This window comes from Peromyscus californicus, unplaced genomic scaffold, assembly GCF_007827085.1.
Source record: "Peromyscus californicus insignis strain IS unplaced genomic scaffold, ASM782708v3 Scaffold_3__1_contigs__length_106647218, whole genome shotgun sequence".
Lineage (NCBI taxonomy): Eukaryota > Metazoa > Chordata > Mammalia > Rodentia > Cricetidae > Peromyscus > Peromyscus californicus.
In genome coordinates this window covers 90,481,656-90,500,581 of record NW_026294551.1, presented here as the reverse complement: position 1 = coordinate 90,500,581, position 18,926 = coordinate 90,481,656, and positions in this window count along the sequence as shown.

Below are 18,926 nucleotides of genomic sequence, written 5' to 3'. Positions count from 1 at the left end.
ACCAAATTGAAACAGTTCCCTTTCCCCAAAATTAATATTTTGCCCAATTTGTTATCTGAACACACATATATATGATGTGCATCTGTATATACACATAATTTATGAACATAAAAATTAAAATTTCTTTTTTGAATTATTTGCAAATGTGGCATATACTACTACCTCCTTTTACCCATGAATACTTGACTATTCTCTAAATCAGCCCTAGAAGTCAGTAAGTTCTCAACCTAATTGTGATACACTCTTCTTCTATATCTACTCTTTCTTTGCATTTTCACAAGGTTGAATACGTAGCCCAGGCTGGCCTGAAACTTATTGTGTAGCCACAGTTGGCCTCAAATTTGTAGTGATCCTCCTGCCTCAGCTTCTCAGCTGGTGGGATTGCAGGTATAAGTCACCATATCTGGCTAATCTCCTATTTATAGTCCATTATTCAAAATATTGTCCTTCATAGCCCTTTTCCCTGAAATCCAGGATCCAGTCTAGGATCAAAGATTGTAGTTAGTTGTTATATTTCCTACATCTATTAATTCATCTTTGTATTTTATGATACTGACACTTTTGAAGACTATAATGTAAGTCAGAGCCTTTATTTTATTTATTAATGATTTATTTTTATTTTATGTGCACTGGTGTTTTGTCTGCATGTATGTCTGTGTGAGGGTGTCAGATCCCTTGGAACTGGAGTTACAGACAGTTGTGAGCTGCCATGTGGGTGCTGGGAATTGAACCCGGGTCCTCTGGAAGAGCAATGAGTTCTCTTAACTACTGAGCTGTAAGATGAATTGCTAAACAGTCTTATTAATAAAAAACCTGAGCCGGGTGGTGGTGGCGGCGGCGGCGCACGCCTTTAATCCCAGCACTCGGGAGGCAGAGCCAGGCGGATCTCTGTGAGTTCGAGGCTAGCCTGGGCTACCAAGTGAGTTCCAGGAAAGGCGCAAAGCTACACAGAGAAACCCTGTCTCGAAAAACAAAAACAAAAACAACAACAACAAAAAACCCTGGAGCCAGATATTGAGGTTAAAATTGAGAGATCAGAGAAATAGGACAAGCCACAGCCAACCTCACCTCACCAACTCCTCAGCTTCCAAAGAGACCTGCTTCCTCCACACCTATATGCCTTTCTGTCCCTGCCATCTCACTTCCTCTTCCTGCCCAGCCCTGTCACTTCCTGTCTGTCTGTACAGACCTCCAGACCTTTATGGTTAACTAGTGTTGGAATTCGAGGCATGTGCTACCATGCTTGACTCTGTTCCCAGTGTGGCCTTGAACTCACAGAGATCCAGATGAATCTCTGCCTCCCAAGTGATAGGATTAAAGGTGTGTGCTACCATTGCCTGACCTCTATGTTTACTATAGTGGCTGGCTTTTCCCTCTGATCCTCAGATAAGCTTTATTGGGGCGCACAAAGAAAATATCACCACACTGAGCTCTCTCCCAAGCCACTGAAATCAGAGCCTTTTATATTGGGTTTTCTCATGATTGGATTAATGTTTAAAGTCAAGGTGCTCTAAGGCCGTAGAAATGGATCAGAAGTTAAGAGAACTTGCTGCTCTTGCAGAGGACCGGTTCCAGTTTCCAGGACTCACATTGTAGCCCACAACCTCTTGTAATTCCAGTTCCAGGCGGTCCAATGCCCTCTTTTGGCCTCCATTGGCAGAAGGCATTCAAATGGTGTACATACATATACACACACACACACATACATACATACATACATACATACATACATACATACATATACATATATACATACATACACACATACATACATACACATACATACATACATACACACATACATACACACATACATACACATGCATACATACATACACACATACATACATATACACATACATACATACATACACACATACATACATACACATACATACATACATACATACATACATATGGGCAAAACACTCAAATACATAAAATAAAATAAAATAAAATAAAATAAAATAAAATAAAATGAATCTACAGTCAAGGGCACATTCATCTAGAATACTCTACAGGCAGGCAGGTCCTCAGGGCACCATGTCTACACAGTCACTGGGCCACCTGCTCCTCATTGGGGATGCTGATGTTGATTCTGTTAAAGGTCATAATAGGTGCTGTCTGAGTCGTCTTCTATGAGGACAATGTTTTTCCTTCTGAGGATAACATCCATTCTGTTGGAAGCTGCCAGAGACCGCACAAACAGCTTGTCCTCACCAGGACTTTTCTCACGTTTAGCATCTGTGGACGCGTCTTGCTTAAGCCAATTGTTCTGACCATTGTTGCAGAGCATTGATTTTTGCGTTGGTAGCAATTCCTCAGAGTATGCCAGTGGACTTGGCATGGTGCTGTAAGCAAGAGTTTTCTCTCTGAATTTGTATATTAATTTATTATGGATCCCTAGGTTCTAGAACTTGAATGAGCTATAACTTAATGTAGTCATTTCTTGGTGTCTGTGGGGAGGTGGTTTCAGGAGTCCCTGAGATGTCAGATTCTTCTTCTAACATGGCATGGGATCTGTACTTCATCTATGCACATCCTATACTGTAGACCATCTTAGATTACTTATAATATCCAATATAATAGAAATGCTCTACTAATGGCTGGTTCACTGTGTGGTTTAGGGAATAATGACAAGCAAAACAGATTTCCACATGCCTGGTACAGATGCAGCCCCCCCCCCCCAACACATACAGCGCTTATCCCTAAGGTCTATTGAATCTGCAGATGTGGGAGTCATGTGGGAAGGATGATTTACTCCCCCTTTTTATTTGGGTGCTCCTTGCTCTGTATTTGGCCAATGGGAGTCCCTTCCCTGGTCCCTGTGACATTGCCATAGGTTTTGAGTCTTTCTTTGCTTCTGGCATTACAAAATGTTCCAGGCTTATCTTGTACTCCCCTCTCCCAGCCCTGAAGTCAGCCATTCCTCTAAGGAGCCCTGGCTTTCTTTAGCAGTGAACAGTGCTGGAGACCAGGACCTGCCTGCTAGCGTGCACATTGCAACTTGGTCTCTGGATTTATCTACTAATCCTTTTAAACTGTTACTCTTCCAGGTGTTTGGTAGAATGACTGTGTAGCTATGGCCATATTGAAGGATGTTGCCATTGCTTCCAACTTATTCCTACCCCAAGAATGTCTCAGGGATTGCTCTGGGACACACTCCTTGGGCGCCTGTAGCTGACTAGAAGTGGAATTTCTTGGTCATGAGGTACGTATTCAAAAATTTACTTGTTATTGCTGTCTAGTTCTGTGAGGTGGCTCCAACTGTTCAAATACTAATGTAGGAGAGCCATCTTCTTATACCTCCCAGGCATTTTGTTTTTATACAATGTGAGCAGTGCAAAAAGGCCACTTGTCTTTCCTGGGGTGGAGGCAGCTCTGTAAAGCACGGCGCTGCAGAGTTGGCCCTCATAGGGTTGGAAAGCAGGTAAGATGAGGAGTGTGGTTCACATGTGAAGGAAGGGAGCAAATGACAGACAGTAGCGGTCCCCTTCATGTCGTCCTCCTGGGTGGGCCTGTTGCTCGTCTTGGGGATACTCTTCCACTCTCTTCCCTATGCAGCCTTTGAAAGAGGCCTTCAGAATTGGGAGGACGATTCCCTGGCTTCTCCTGAAGGTCAGACCAGAGTTCACAGTGACAGTTCTTCTCAAGTCAAATTTTATCAGGGGCTGAAATAAGTATTTTATTGAGACAGGGTCTCATTATATAGACCAGGCTGGCCTTGAACTCACAGAGATCTACCTGCTTCTACCTCCCAGGTGGTGGGATTAAAGAACACGCCACCACGCCCATCTTCACTGTTATTTGAGCCTCCAACCTGATTCCCCTTGCCACAGCCTCCCAAGTACTGGGATTATAACCCTGTATCATCATGCTTGGCCTAGATATTTTTCTTAAAGAAGCCATACCTACCCAGCTCACCAAAACTCTATCCAGTGAGAGTGTAGCCTGCACAGGAAAGAACACAGGTAGCAAAATGGTCCCAGATGGAAACCCAGCACAACACAGGTATTGATGTCAGGACCAAATGTGGCACCACAGTCAGCGGCATGGGGGGGCGTACAGACAGCAATCAGCTCAGGGCAGGAAGGTGCGTGGGTCCTGGCAGTGTCCTGTAAGAGGCATACAGGTCCACCCACTGGGATGCAAGGCAGGCTTCTGTTCACAGCCAAGGGGCCTCTGTGAGAGGAAGCAAAGGGCCTGAGGGATTGAGATCAGAAACCTGGACTTGCTCAGACAGTCAAAACTGGGGTTTGGGGAGGGAGTGTGATGGGATGATCTCCTCTTAGACAAAGGGAGGATTTGAGGACCGCTCCTTGTAGCTTCAGAATCTCCAGGCTGGGTTCTGGCCAGGTCAGGGACTCTAGTGGTGGACTTTAGGCCAGCTGCCCACACAGATATTCCTTGCCTCTCACATCCATCTGAGCCTTCCGCCGGGTGAGGGGACTTTTAGGTAGTGTATATATTTAGGAAAATGATGAGCTGGGATCTCAGTTTTGACACTAATACCATCCCAAGCAGTGAGATGTGTTCTTTCTTACTTTCTACCTTTCCAACATTTTGGTGTGAGAACATTTTAATTCACAGAAAAATTGAAAGCACATCCCAGTAATTCAGCACTGACTTACCTATCACATCTAAGCCAATGTTTATCCTACATCCTTTGTGTAGGTACACACTTATGTGCATGTGTGTTATATATCTATGCATGGACACCTACGTATCTATATTTTTTCTTTTGGCTAAACCTTTTAAAAACATGTTCCAACTACCATGCATGTTTTACCAGTTTTGAAGGCAGAAACTTCATGTTATTTAGGTGGTGAGAATTCACTATGCCATGGGGCCCTCTTATCTGTGAGGGGTATGCTCTAAGGTCCCTAGTCAGTACCAGAAACTGCAGATGGAACAGCTTTGCAAGGACTGTTTTTCTTTCTATACATACATGCCTATGATAAAGTTAAAGTCACAAATTAGGCCCAGTAAGAGATTAATAGTAATGACTGATAATAAAATAAAACAAATTTTACAATATACTATAATAGTGTGACTTGGCGGTATCTTTTGAGACAAATATTAGTATTTCTGACTTTTTTTAAACCTCGTCTAACTGAAACTACATACTTTGTGTGTGAACTACTGTTGTGACTTGTTAAGCAGGTATAAGGCTATGACCCAGATAACTGGCAGAGACAAAGGGACCTATAAATAATCAAGAAGGAAGTAATTATTAAGAAATGGCTACCATCCCTGGCCTGGAAGAATAGGGCAAGAGGCTGGAGTAAGCAAAATTGGATACTTGGAGGAGAGGCTCCTGCGGTGCTCTAAGCGTGTCCCTGTAGCCAGGGATAAGGTGGGATAACCTCAGAGCTGGGGGCTGGGACTCAGCAGCTGGATACAGCTGTTGCTCCAGGAAAGAGCTACAGCTGTCGGGGAGGGCAGGTCACTGCCGAGGATAGAACATGGACAGGAGGTGGCCGGAAGCAGCAGCAAGTGCTTGTCCCTCCAGCCTGGCACTCCCCTGCAGTGTCTTGACAACATTGGCAGCAGGACTTGGGGGTCCCAGCTTGGCAGTGCAGAAGCGTTAAGTATGGCTTTCTTTTGCTGTCCCGGGGGCATGGTGCCAGCACTCCCCACAGACAGCAGTCTGCAAATGCTCAAGTCCCTTGTATGAAATGATGTAGTATTCATTTAGAGCCTATAGCGTCCTCCCCTGTGCTCGCAACCTTCTTTGGATGAGCTCTTCGTCCTAGTGCTGCGGAAATGTCGTGGAAACAGCTGTTCAGTGTCGACACTTGGTCAGTCTGCCATTGGTTGAACCCACAGATGCAGAACCTGCGCCTACTAAAGGCCAATCATAGAAGGGTGAGCCTGGAACAGAAAAACAGTATTGTAGTAAGTGAATGAAAGCATAAACACTTGGGTGCATGCTTTCTACACTAAGAATGTTGTCCTACACACACAGCATTACCCTGACTGAGCTGTGTGCTCTGCTATCATTTCCCCAGATGCTTCTGTGGCTAAGATTTAGGTTTTCCCAGGAATTAGAATTCAGGCCCATTTTCCCATTGCATTTACCTGATCTACCCCTGTAACCTCTCTTATTATACAACAGTTTGCCCATTCCCCTCATGATAAGTGACCATGGCAATGAAGTTATACAAAGTCCCACATTCTGAGGATTTGATTGTTCATGAAATTAAAAAACAAATCTGTACTTTCACTTAAAAAAATATTCCTTATAGTTCTTGTAACCTAGAAGTTTCACTTAAATTGATTAGATCATTTCAGTTTTTGTCTAAAAGATAGATACACCAGGAGGTAAGGCAGGACTGTATCTCAGTAACCCCACTGAAAGTTAGAATATGCCAAGTTGAACATGCATTGGATATGTGCAGCCTCCTGAAGATCTTGACTGGGTGTCACAGCTCACTTGGGGGGGTCTTGGTTTTCTGCCAGTGTGATGCACAGCTGGCTGGGAGCTGCGGCTTGTGGCTACTGCCCAGCATCAGAAGAGAGTGTCATGCTGTGTATCACTAGCCCAAGAAAAGGCCAAAGTTCAACATTCAGAGCAGGGTTATTATTGAGTGTGTGTCACTGACACGGCAGTGGGGAGTTGAAATGTTGCCAACTGAATCACCCTAAGTCAGACATTGTGCCTCAGAGAAGGTACACTCACTGCTGTATGCATTTTAGCAGAGAAGTTATGGTGTAATCTTTGAAGATCCCAATTTCAGAGACCCCTTGGTACCTTAGCAACAAAAGCTGGGTGATTCTCAGAATAATGGGGAAGATACTAGACTTCATCTTAGCTGACACTGAGGTTAGTTCTGGTAGAGCTTGCCCTGGTCCCCATCTGCTATGCCTTCCTCTGCCATCCCAGGGGCCATCAGAGGGTGTCCTGGACATAGTGCTGGAGTCTGTGCTGGCAGAGGCTGTTTTATTGCTGGGACATCCTACTTCACAGTCCTCTGGACCTTGTAGCTGCCCTGCAGTGTTCAGAGCAGATGTCACTGCTGCCCTGGACCTGCTGGGCTGGACTCTCCCACTGCCTCTGACCCCTTTGCTGGAGTGCGGTGAGAACTTTGCCAGCTTGTGTAATGGAGGGTGGAGGTGGGACCTCTCTCTCTGTCTGTGTACCTGCATGTGTGTACATGTGTGGAGGTCAGAGGTCAACCCTGGGTGTCATTCTCATGTGCTATCCACGTGATTTTTTTGAGACAGTATGTTCCATTGCCCTGGGACTCATCCACCAGGTGAGGCTGGCTGATCAGTGAACCCCAAGGATCTGCCTGTCCCTGCCTCCCCATTCTCCAAGCCTGGGATTTTTATGTCAACTCTGGGGACTTGGGTCCTCATATTTGCACAGCAAAACCTTTACCTACCGAGCAGTCTTCCCAGCCCCAACCTTCCCTTCTCTCCCTGGGTTCAGTCTCCCCATGTGAGTTCGTCCTGGGGCTGCTTTCTATCATTGCATTGCTGTGGATATCGCTTGATATAAATAAAGCACTGATTGGCCAGTGACCAGGCAGGAAGTATAGGCGGGACAAGGAGAGAGGAGAATTGAGGAAGGAGGAAGGAAAGGGAGAGCAGCTGGAGCCGCCGCCAGGACAAGGAAGATATAAAGTATCGGTAAGCCACGAGCCACGTGGCAAAGTAAAGATTAATAGAAATGGGCTGAATATAAGAGTGAGAGCTGGACAATGATAGGCCTGAGCTAATGGCCAAGCAGTTTAAATAATGTAAGAGTCTGTGTGTTTGTTTTATAAGTGGGCTCTGGGACTGGCGGGACTTGGTGGTGGGAGCTGGAGAAAAATTCTCCAGCTACATTGCATCGTTTCATGTTCTTACCCATGGTGCTTCTCTTAGCCCAGAACTGGGATTGCCTCAGCATCACTGAGGTGGTCTTTGGTGTCTAGCTGTTAGCTCTGCTCACCATGATCTTCGATCCTGGCCGTCCTGATTTCTGGTTGGCATCTTTGGGCACACCCTTCATCTGCTGCTCAGCTTCATTTGGTCCTTGACCCCTACTTCCTGCATGAGCAGGAAGTTCAGCTCTGAGACAGACAAGGAGAGTTTGAGGCTCCATCCCTTCTCTTAAGGGTTCACAGGGTTCCAGCAGGTAGACAGACACTGAAGAAACACCATTCTAAGAGAACCAGTAGCTCAAATTCAAAACGCAACGTTGACTGGCCCTCAGTTTCTGCTTCCTTCGACTCTGCGCAGCTTCAGTTAAGAGGGGAGGCCAGTCTCCTCAACCCTGGAGTTGGGCCCGTGTTATGTCTGGCCTTAACCAACAGGAGAGTAAAAATCATGTAGCGGAGGCCAGGAAGCGCTTGCCTTCTGGGGCTTTCCCCCTCCTGCTGGTGGGAGAGCACTTTGGGAGGAAGCCTGGGCTAGCCAGCTGGACAGGCCATGTGAAGAGAATCAGGGGAGCCTTGCCAAAGAGTGTGTCAGCCTTCAACTGGACCACAAAAGCAAATGGAGGTGAGACCAGGGAAGACATGCTTCCCCGAGTCCAGCCTACACTGGCAGCCCCCGGAATCCTAGCTGGTTAAAGGTCAGCATGACAGCTTTCAAGGTCACCCAGCAAGGGCGCACATCTAACAGGGTGGGGGCGGCATCCACTCACTCGCAGCTCGGAGTCACCGTGCTGGTGGGTGGGCCCAGAGTTGCCACACCATTCAAGGTAGTTCTTATATAAAACACTCCAACCTTTAAGTCACGTTGGAGGCTGAGTGACATTCTAGAGGCGGGTTCATCTTCTTCAGGCCACACAAGCTCTTGCTGATGATTCCGATGTCCACTCTAACTAGTCTTCTCATCCTGGAAAGAGCAGGAATCTGGGGGGAGATGGTCAGCGGGATCCTGAGTCCCCAACAGGAGAAGGATGGAGTGAAGACTTGGCCTTGGCCTGCCTGGGGTGGACGTTTGTGGCAGGGCAGGGATGCCACTACAAATGTCTCTAAAAGGCCTCTCTCTACTCATTCTTCAGGACCCAGACAAAATTGGCTCTAGAAGGGTTTCAGATTTGGGGCATTTAAAAAAGATTTTGATAACAAATGTATAAGGAGCTCCTGCAGGGGAATGGGGTCCAGGTCTAAACAAACTTTGGTTTTGGAGTACTTTGGGGCTCGGCTTTGACTGACCTGCCACCTGAGGTCACTTTCCCCTTGTGGCATCATGCTGGTGCTCAAAGTCTTGGATCTGTGAGCATTTTTGGTTTTGGATTAGGGAGTTTTCAGTTTGCAGTTTACTTTAAAAAAAAAAAATCCCTCTATCTGTCTCCTTCATTAGCCTTGGGGTTATTCTGGGAATGCTGAGCTTGGTGTTACAGTTACAATCTTCCCAGGCCATAGTACTACTGGGGTGTGGCTGAAGATTTAAGGGGTGAGACCTAATGGGAGCCAGTTAGGTCACTGAGGGCATGCCTTCAGAAGGGCTATTGAGACCCAAGCCCTCACTGTCGCTTCCCGTGCTTCTCAGCTGCCTTGAGGAGAGCAGCCGGCCAAGCTGCGGACTTCACGACGTGACTGCTGCTTCACCACAGGCCTGGAAGCAATGACACCAGCCAACGGCAGACTAAAACTGTGAGCCAAAATAAGTCCTTCCCCGCTAGGAGCTGGCTACCCCAGCCATTTTGTTACAGTAACAGAAAGCAACCAACAGCTGAGAAGCTGCTCAGGACTAGTTCATCTTTTTATCTGGATGCCCAGGTGGGTGTGGCTTAAAGAACCACGTGACGTGGAGGACGCCCCCTCCTTTCCAATAGCTTTCCATCAGCTTGGCCCAAGGCAGGCTGTATCATGTCACAGCTATTCCCAGCTACCTCTCCATGAAATCCTGCATTAGAATGAGTCATTGGGTATAAAAGTTCATCGAGCTAAGGAATTAAAAAAAAAAAGTTTCTCACAGTTTTGTGGATTTATGGAAGTGCAACTTAAAAACCAAAACAAAGCATTCCAGTCGATCAAGCACAGAGCTCCTCTGCCCGCTAAGTGCGCCTGAAGTTAAGCGTCATAAGGAAGCTGTCTACCTGGCTTTCTGGTCCGTGGATAGTAACATTGTCATCCTCAGGGGTTCCGAGCAATTAAAGCCACAGGTCAGAGTGACCTGCCCTCTGAGGCCAGGTGATCTGCCCATGGAAGGATGTCATGGGACTTTAGTGTGTGTGTGCAATCTGGGCCAGGCCAAACACGAGGATGATCACGGAAGAAGAACCATAAACTGGTGTCCAGTCTCCCGTTGAGAAAGTGAGCTCCCAGGCACTTTTCCCCTTTCCCATTTTCACTCATTTGATCCCTCAAAGTCCAAATCTTGACGTGGATGAGGAGGCTAGGGAAATGTTGAGCAAAGGCTACCAGAACCCTCAGAGAGGCCTGGTGAAACCCTACCCGTTTTTCTGTGTGAAGGTTATTTCCCCCTTGGGATACCCACTCCCCACAGCTAGTGGAAGATGGCCCAGTATTAGCAGGGACCTGGCTGGAACTGGGCCAGGAGGCATGTGGCTTTCCCTTCTGTGAGGGGACTCAGAGTTTGAGTGTGTAGCCTGAGGCCCCTTGTGTACACCAGGGCTCCCAGAACACAGAGGAATGGCTGAGATACAGGGATGGACCAAGGATGAACCCTTCTGAGGACTCCTGTTGGAGACCGATCAAGATGGACAGTTAATTTGTCCCAATTTATCCAAGGTGGTCTAGTGAAGGCAGCTACCCTGAATGGGGCCTCTTGGCAGTCCTGACCCCCAAATCCATTAATAAGCCATCTTCTCTCAGTGACAGCTCTGTCCTGGGTGGAGGACTTGGGTGATGGATGGCCTACCTGCTGTTCAATCAGGTGATGTGGCTCTACGCTTTGCCTTGGCAAGGAGGAGGGGAGCTAGGGTACCAGTGAGCCTATTGAAGCAGAGGCTGTCTCTCCCAGCCTCGACTTGCTGCCTGAATTAATGACTGCTTCCCTAGGGTTTCATGTAAAAAAGATGCTGCTCTTTCGGAGAGAAGGAAGGCATGAAGAAAGGGTTGCCATGGTTATCTTCCAGCAGATTCATTGGTCACATCCTTCTCTCCCTTGAAGGCTGGGAAGGAGGCCTGGTACATGCAAGAAAGACATACCTGCAGGTCAGGGACATGAGCAGGAGAGCCACAGTTGAAGAATTTCTTTTTTTTTCCCCTTTTCTCTTTAAGATTTATTTATTTATTTTGTATACAGTGTTCTGCCTGAATGTATTCCTGCAGGCCAGAAGAGGGCACCAGATCTCATTATAGGTGGTTGTGAGCCACCATGTGGTTGCTGGGAATTGCACTCAGGAACTCAAGAAGAGCAGTCAGTGCTCTTAACCTCTCAGCCACCTCTCTGGCCCCAGTTAGAGTATTTCTAGCATGAAGGAGATTGAAGAGAGGGGCAATGTTTGAGGAACATTCCCATGGGTTAACTTCAGGCACTGTGCTCCCCAGACTTTTGGTTCTGACCTGAATTGTTAGTCTTCCACTGTGCCCAGCTTCCCTGTTGTTTATGGAAGGGTGTAAGGGAAGAAACGAGTTTCTTACCTTTGAGTCTTGACTGTCTTGTTGAAAAATGGGGAGAGCTCTTCACTCCTCAAATGAGGTTATGCACAGAAAGATCCAGCATGGTGTCTACAAGGACACATCCACAAAGTGTTGGTTCAGGATGCCTGCAGGTGCCAAACCTGCATTACTAAGTCCCTTATGTAAATGCACAAGATTTACCTAGAGCCTGCAAACCTTCCCACATGCTTTAAGCAGTAGACTGACAATACCCAATGAAATATAAATGCTCTGTAAGTTGTCCTTATCCTCTGTGTTTAGGGAAAATGGTGAAGGGAGAGCCACACCCATTCAGTGCAATATCATTTGTTGCAAATATTTTGGTTTCCAGTTGGTTCGATGCACAGGTTGCAGAGACCTGGCTGCACTACTTTTTCGTACCATCACCGAGTCTGCATTGTCTTTCTACTCTTGGTAGCACGGAGATGACGATTGTTAAGGTTGCAGCCAAGGCTCCTGTGGGAATGGCTGCCAGGGGAGCCTGGCTTTAGCCTGCAGCTTGCTGTTCAGGGATGCCAGGTGTTGCCAACAGCTGAGAGAGAGAGAGAGAGAGAGAGAGAGAGAGAGAGAGAGAGAGAGAGAGAGAGAGAGAGAAGGGCCAGGCTGACCTCTGAGCTCTTTGAGCAAGGGACCTGCCTTTATTAGGAGAGTGGGTAGGATTCTAGTGCATTCGGGCTATAAAGCACATAAGAATTTTACAAATAATTGTAATAGGCAAGCGGCCGATAAACACTATTATTTGATGATTTATAACTAAAAAATAACTTCAGGAGAAGTATAACCTGAGGAAAGTATAAAATGAAAACTACATACTCCTGTGGAACGCTCCTTCCAGGCACAGATGGGCTGCTGATGGTCTTACGTGCAGCCAGCCTTGCCCAGGGTCCTCATGCTTTTCTGGTCTCCACTGTCTTTGTGGAGGATTAGGAAATGTTTATGACCCCGTGCCTGTGCCACCAAAGGTGCCTTATTCTGAACGTGTGGAAAGGAAGGAGGCCCCTGCATAAGGAAAGAAGGGAACAGAGCTAGGATGCGGAGTCAGAGAGGGGATCCTGCACAATGTTGGAACTTTTATTAAGCACATAAAGTTGGACTACAGATTTGGCTGTGAGCTTACCGGTGGCCAAAGCAAAGAAGGACATTTGACTCGTGAGAGGACTCACGTGAAGGTCAAAGGACAGCTTAATGGAGCTGATTCTCTCCACCATGTGGGTTCTGGGCATCGAGCTCAGGTCTCCAGACAAGAACCTTTATAAATTAAGCTATTTTGGTTGACCCAACAGACCACTGCCTTAGAGGAGAGTAGTTCTTCCTGAAGTGGAAGTGGGGGCAGGTTTTCATGCCAGAGAAACCTGTGTGATGAGGTCAAGGGATTCCCACCACAGCTTTACTGTGTACAAACCAACAAGCTTCATACGGCGACAACAATGAGGAAACGCTTTTTGTTCTACTGTAGAAGGACCCCTGGAACACTCTGTCCTTGGACATGCCTCTCCTCCATGACTGGATTTCACCCAGAGGAACTATATGGAGGAGTAACGTACAAGGAGTGTCCCGGGGGACGAAAGTATCCGGCAAAGGGTAGTGGACCTAGATCAACAGACCAGCCTCTGCATGCCTTGGAGCCTTGTGGGTGCAGTGTGCTCGTGCATCTTGCTGTTTCCAGAGTCCAATGGACTACAGAATCTCAGGGTCCTATTAGAAGGAGGATTAGAAACTAGAAATTAGAGGCATATGTGTCCAGAGTTGGAGACACACATTTCTCATCCTAGCTCACACCCTCATCTCAGGCTCATGAGAACAATTTCTAAAATTGACACATCAAACTGTAGCTTTATGGATTGTGGGAGATTTTATGTATACATGATATAATCACATCAGGGCAAGCATGTCATTTGCCTCGAAATCCATCATTTTTTTGTGGTGAAAACATTCAAACCCCATTTTCTAGCTTTTGTGAAATGTATAGCATATTATTGCTGTCAGCAGTCACGCTGCCGCACAATATAACACCAGACCTCATTTCTCCTGTCTATCTGGGACTTGGTACCCGCTGAACTATCTTCTTCAGTAACCTCCAGTAACCACCAGGCTATTCTTAACTTCTATGAGCTCATCTATTCTAGATGCCGTGTATGAGTAAGATCATGTGGTACTTAACTGTCTGGGTCTGGCTTCTTTCACTTAGCATAATGCCCTTCAGTTCCACCCATATGCTGAAAATGACATTCCATGACCCTTTATGACTCAGACTCATGTTTGAAAGGGATTCTTTTAAGATGGCACCTTGGCAAGTACCCATCTGGAGCCATGTGTCATGAATGGGTTATGGTTTTCCTGGGACATATACATAAGACCAGTTTATAATAGATTTTAAAATGAGCATCCAGGGAAGCCCCTCTGCTAATGACTTTGTATATCCAGAGATAAACATGCCACTCTGGGGTTGGGGGGGGCATCAATTGTAGATTTGTAGATGGAGAAGTTTAATATCTCCACCACATGATGAGAAGTGGGAAGAGTTAGAGGATGTGTTATGGCCTGGGTCTTGCACTCTGCCATTCATCCAGGCTTGGCATCTCTACTTAAGCATCCGTCCATTCTGGCCTTCTATTCTGGGGTGCAGAATGGAAGATGTCCAGGGAAAGACCTTGACCCTAATGTGCATGGAGTTGAAGAAAGCAACATCATCCCCAGGCTCCCACTTCTCACTTGCCTTGGCCGGCAGTCATCTTTGGTTTCGCACAGGCTTTCCAGGTGGGACTCTTTAGGTTGTCCGAGGGAGTCAGGTTCACAGCCTACCCTCTCTTCAACGCTTGCCCCCAGCTGCATGGATGATGTCTGGGAATGTTTGCCTTCTGAAGCCAGACACACATTTTTCTTTGGCTGCAACAAACACACAGTCCATGCGGATCATATGCAAGAAAAGGGCGAGACAGTGCTTACAAAAATATACAAAAGTCGTTTGGAAGTCACATAAATCCCTGTATAAGTAGCATAAGTTGGGCTTCTAGCCCAACAAGGCAAGCGTCATGTATATAAATGACAAAGAACATTTATGCAATAAATCCTGCTCTTAAAGTAAAGTTCTTTTTAAGCAGTCTGTGCTTTGCAATTGTTACTCCCCAAACCTGTCTAGTCATTAAATACTGACATCTTGGTTTGGAAAAGAGGGACCCAGAGAGGCTTTTGTCTCTCTGGAGTCTGTCTTCTTCCCAGCGTTCCCCCTTGCTTTGGCCATACAGCCTTCCTCTGTGCCTCTCTTTGTATTACTGTCAGAACTAACTCCCGTACGCCAGCACAGCCATTTTGCGAACATTTCCTAGCTACTGTGTCTTAGTACCTTTGCATCTGATTTTTTTGTGTCTTAGTATCTGATCCTCCCCAAAGTCCTCTCGAACCTACTTTTCTGTGCACATTATTACTGGTGGGTTTGTAGATTTTGGCTCAGAGGTCACTAAATGAAAGCAGAGCTGCCCTTCCTCAGGATTGTGCTTAGGAAAGGCCATAAGCAGCTCCATTGCAAAGGGAGCCAGTGCACTCAGCCATCAGAGTACTTTGTGATTTGGTAGGAAATATGCAAATAGTAAGAAGAAAAAATCCAGGTGTTTAAAAGCCAACAAAGAATACATTTCTTTAAAAATCTCATTATTAAGTTAAAAATTATACGTTAGAAATAAAAATCTTACCACATGCTGGGTCAGAGTCCCTCTTGGGTCTATTGTATGGATCCTAGAAAGGCACAAGAATATTCTTTTTCTGCCACAGTTTGGCCTTTTGAGGTTTTAGCTATCTATGGCTTAAGAGCAGTTTGGAAACAATAAATGGAAAATTCCAGAAATTTGTAAGTTTTGAATTACACACCATTTTGAATGATAGGACAAAAATTTGAGCCACTGCTCTGCTGTCCAGGATGTAAATAATTCCTTTGCCCACAGTATCTACATGGTATATGCTACCTGCCGTGTGGATATCAGATTTACTGCCTCAATGCTATGGTGCTTCTGTTTGAGTAACTTTTATTTGACCTCATAATGACCCAAAGGCACAAAAGCAGTAATGCGGCAGTTTACATCATGCCCACACTCTCTGAGTGAAAATGTGGAAGATTTTTTTTGACTTACTAAGAAAAAAAAACCCCTTCATGCTAAAGTCACCAATTTCTAGGGTGAGTTGTCATTTATTTCTTTTTATACCTAGCTGTCTGTTCAGCTTTATTATAGGTAGACTCGCATAGGAAAAGCCTGGTGTGAATTGGGTTTGGTACTCTACAGTTTTAGATCATGGACTGTGAACCTAGAGGAAAGAGTGCTACTGTCACGGGACACCTGCTGCTAACTCTGTGGTGGCAGGTGCATCCAATGCAAGTGTGAACATGGCCTTCCTCACTTGTAAATGAACTTGACTGTGCAGAGACTTTTTTTCTAGCATGAATATTTAGTGATTTGCCTACAATACTTCACTCTTTTTGGAGACTGTCTAGGGAGGCTCTCTGTAGAGACAGACAGGAAAAGAGGTGTTACTGGAGCAATCATTAGCTCCCTGTTTGTGTTTTTCTCATGGGCCTCATTTTGCCCATCCTTGAGGTCTACTGTCCCATCAGCTTCAGCCTTGTGGGTGAGTGTTTTGTACTGGCCTCGCTGTGGGGAAATACTTCTGGATAAGGATGCCTGGTTAAGAAGGAACTTGTGTAAGAGGTCTAGTGAATTTTACTGACATTGTTCAGTTAGTATTTACTAAATAACCAGCTGCTGTGCACCCACTATGTGCAAAGTGTGTGGGCACATACCTCCTCATGTGTTCTGTAGCTCTAAAAGCCCTACATCTGTGCACCCACTATGTGCAAAGTGTGTGGGCACATACCTCCTCATGTGTTCTGTAGCTCTAAAAGCCCTACATCAGACACTGAGGAGCTGCGGGTCTCCCTCTTGTGTTTGCGCTTTCTTTTAGTATCACACACCTGTGCTACACAGCTTGCAAGCAGCACCTGCCCTTCAAAAGCATCCCATCCTTCCTTGGAAATCTGACACCACAGGGTTACAAAGCAGTGTCCTAAGGAACAGAACCACCAGGCCCCAGAACTCTGGCTTCATCCACCTTGAACTTTGAAGTGCGCGGTTTTCTCCTAGGAAAATAAGGGAGCGAGTTAATTTTCTTCTCCTCTGTGGGTGAGTAAGTTCTGGTTATAGACTGTTGTTCTGGTCCAACAGTTTCACAACGCAGTGACCTCATCTGCATGAACTCAGATGCTGTGGTCTCAGAGAAGGCACAGAAGATTAATTAGAGGGTCACTTGGAACCATCGACACTACTTTGTCTTAGCTGAGATGTGGCTGGTTCTTAACTCGTTGACTTAAAGTTGTTTGTTTCCCGACTGATGGCTTAAAAATGATTCTTGAGTGTGTTTCAGCAAAGCATATTTTTCGATTTGAAAAGTCAAATCTTTTAATTACAAGAAAAAACAGAAAGCCGTAAAGGGAAAAGAAAGAAATGGAATTTCAAAATGAAATGCTGATGGCATCTCAGCTCCTTGGCTTAGATTAAGCACGAAAATAAAACGCGCACATGGACCCATGTTGGGTCGGTTTGAGGTGTCTGCACCGTGGTCCCCTCAGGAGCATCTCTAAGCACTACCTTGGTGTTCGAGTATCCACACTGTTTAGACAGCAAGGCTGTTTCCAACTTTTTCCTTTTACAAACATTGCACACTGGAGCATTTAAACGTGAGTATCTTTAGCTCCAATTCCTTTGGGACAAAGGCTTAAAAGGGAATTGCTATGTCCAAATTTATTCGTATCTGCAAAGGGATGATGGTTTTCCAAACATGCTGTCACCCCAAAACATTTGACCTCTTACGAAGAATATATGTGCCTGTTTACCCATCTTTTTCCTCATTAAAAGAAAAATTAATAAAAAGTTAAACAAGCGCGGTGCCGCCTGGTTTGGGAGCTTCTCTGTGGTTGTTTGTGTTTGTGCCGTTTTCCACTTGGGTGTTGTGCATTAGGAGCTACTGAGTTACAGCTTGTGCTCCTCGTCTGTCTGAGTGCAGTTCCCTAAGCAGTTATTTTGGATGTTGCTGGGGTTGAACCTAGGACCTTGTGTGTGCTGAGCAATACTCTCCCACTGAGCTATGTCCTCAGCTCTTCCCAAGTGATTTTGGTGTGTAACTACAAGCGATTGTGTATATTACACAATAGATTTCCCTCCTGGTACAATTTAAAGAAGTTTTCTTTAAAGTTTCAAATTAAATTATTTATTTGGTGTTTGCATTTATTTATTGTATGTGTGTGCACATGCTCTTACATGCTCTAACATGTGTGTGGAGGTTAGAGAACAATTTGCAGCAGACAGTTCTGTCCTTCCACGTTTTGAGTCCTGGGGATCCAGCTCAGGCCTCCAGGCTTGGCAGCAAGTGCCTATAACAGCTATCTCTTCAGTCTTGAAGTTGCCTTTTGTAAATGAAACACAGGTTTTTCGATCTTATGCAGCTAAAGCCACAAGTGTTCCCGTCTTTCTCCTGTGCCTAACCGTTAGTGTATGTGCATATGTAATTTTAAATTCTATGAAGACAGTGCACATATTCTCCTTATGAAGAATCCCGATGGAAGAACTCATATATAATAGGACACCAGCGCTGTCTCTGCTGCTCCTCTCCATTCCCCACTCAAGGGGTAGCTACTGCTAACAGTTTGGGTAATTCTTCAGCCTTTAGAACAAGTGTAATCAATTCATCTTTGGCCCTGGAGGGACTGTTGTCTGTCAGCTGTGAACACTGTGGATATGTGAAGAGCTGATAGTCACAGCTCATGCTCCCATTTCATAGGCGGTCAGCCTGTTACCCACACTGCACTTCCCTGTAAGCTCCAGGAGAGGCATGGTCAAGCACACGCATGTCATGGCTATCGTCAGCAGGCGCTCCTGCCCTGGGTCTCTGAGGGGAGCCAGGGAAGCTGGTCTGGAATGGGAATTATAGAGCCTGGTGGTCCAGCTTTCTCTCCCTCCAGCACAGTCTGGCCTCCACTGTTCGTATGCAGATTGGACTCTGTGAACCCATCATGCCTAGACTCAGGTGGATTGTGTCACGGGAGTGAGAACCACCCTTGCCCTTCATGACTGGTACACAAGCCTTGGGGTCCTGGCTGCAACCAGAGACCAAACTCTCCTATTGCCTGATGCTGTTAGGTACACAATAGCCACAGATCTGTCTTTGAAGGGAATGAGTGCCTTGAGAAGTTCCGATGCACCTTTCCACAGAATTAAAGTAAACTAGCACTTCCCCACACTGTACTGAAAAATAAAATACCCATCTTGATGCTTCCAGAGTGTTCCCTCCAGCACCCTGGGGTGGGGAGGCAGGATG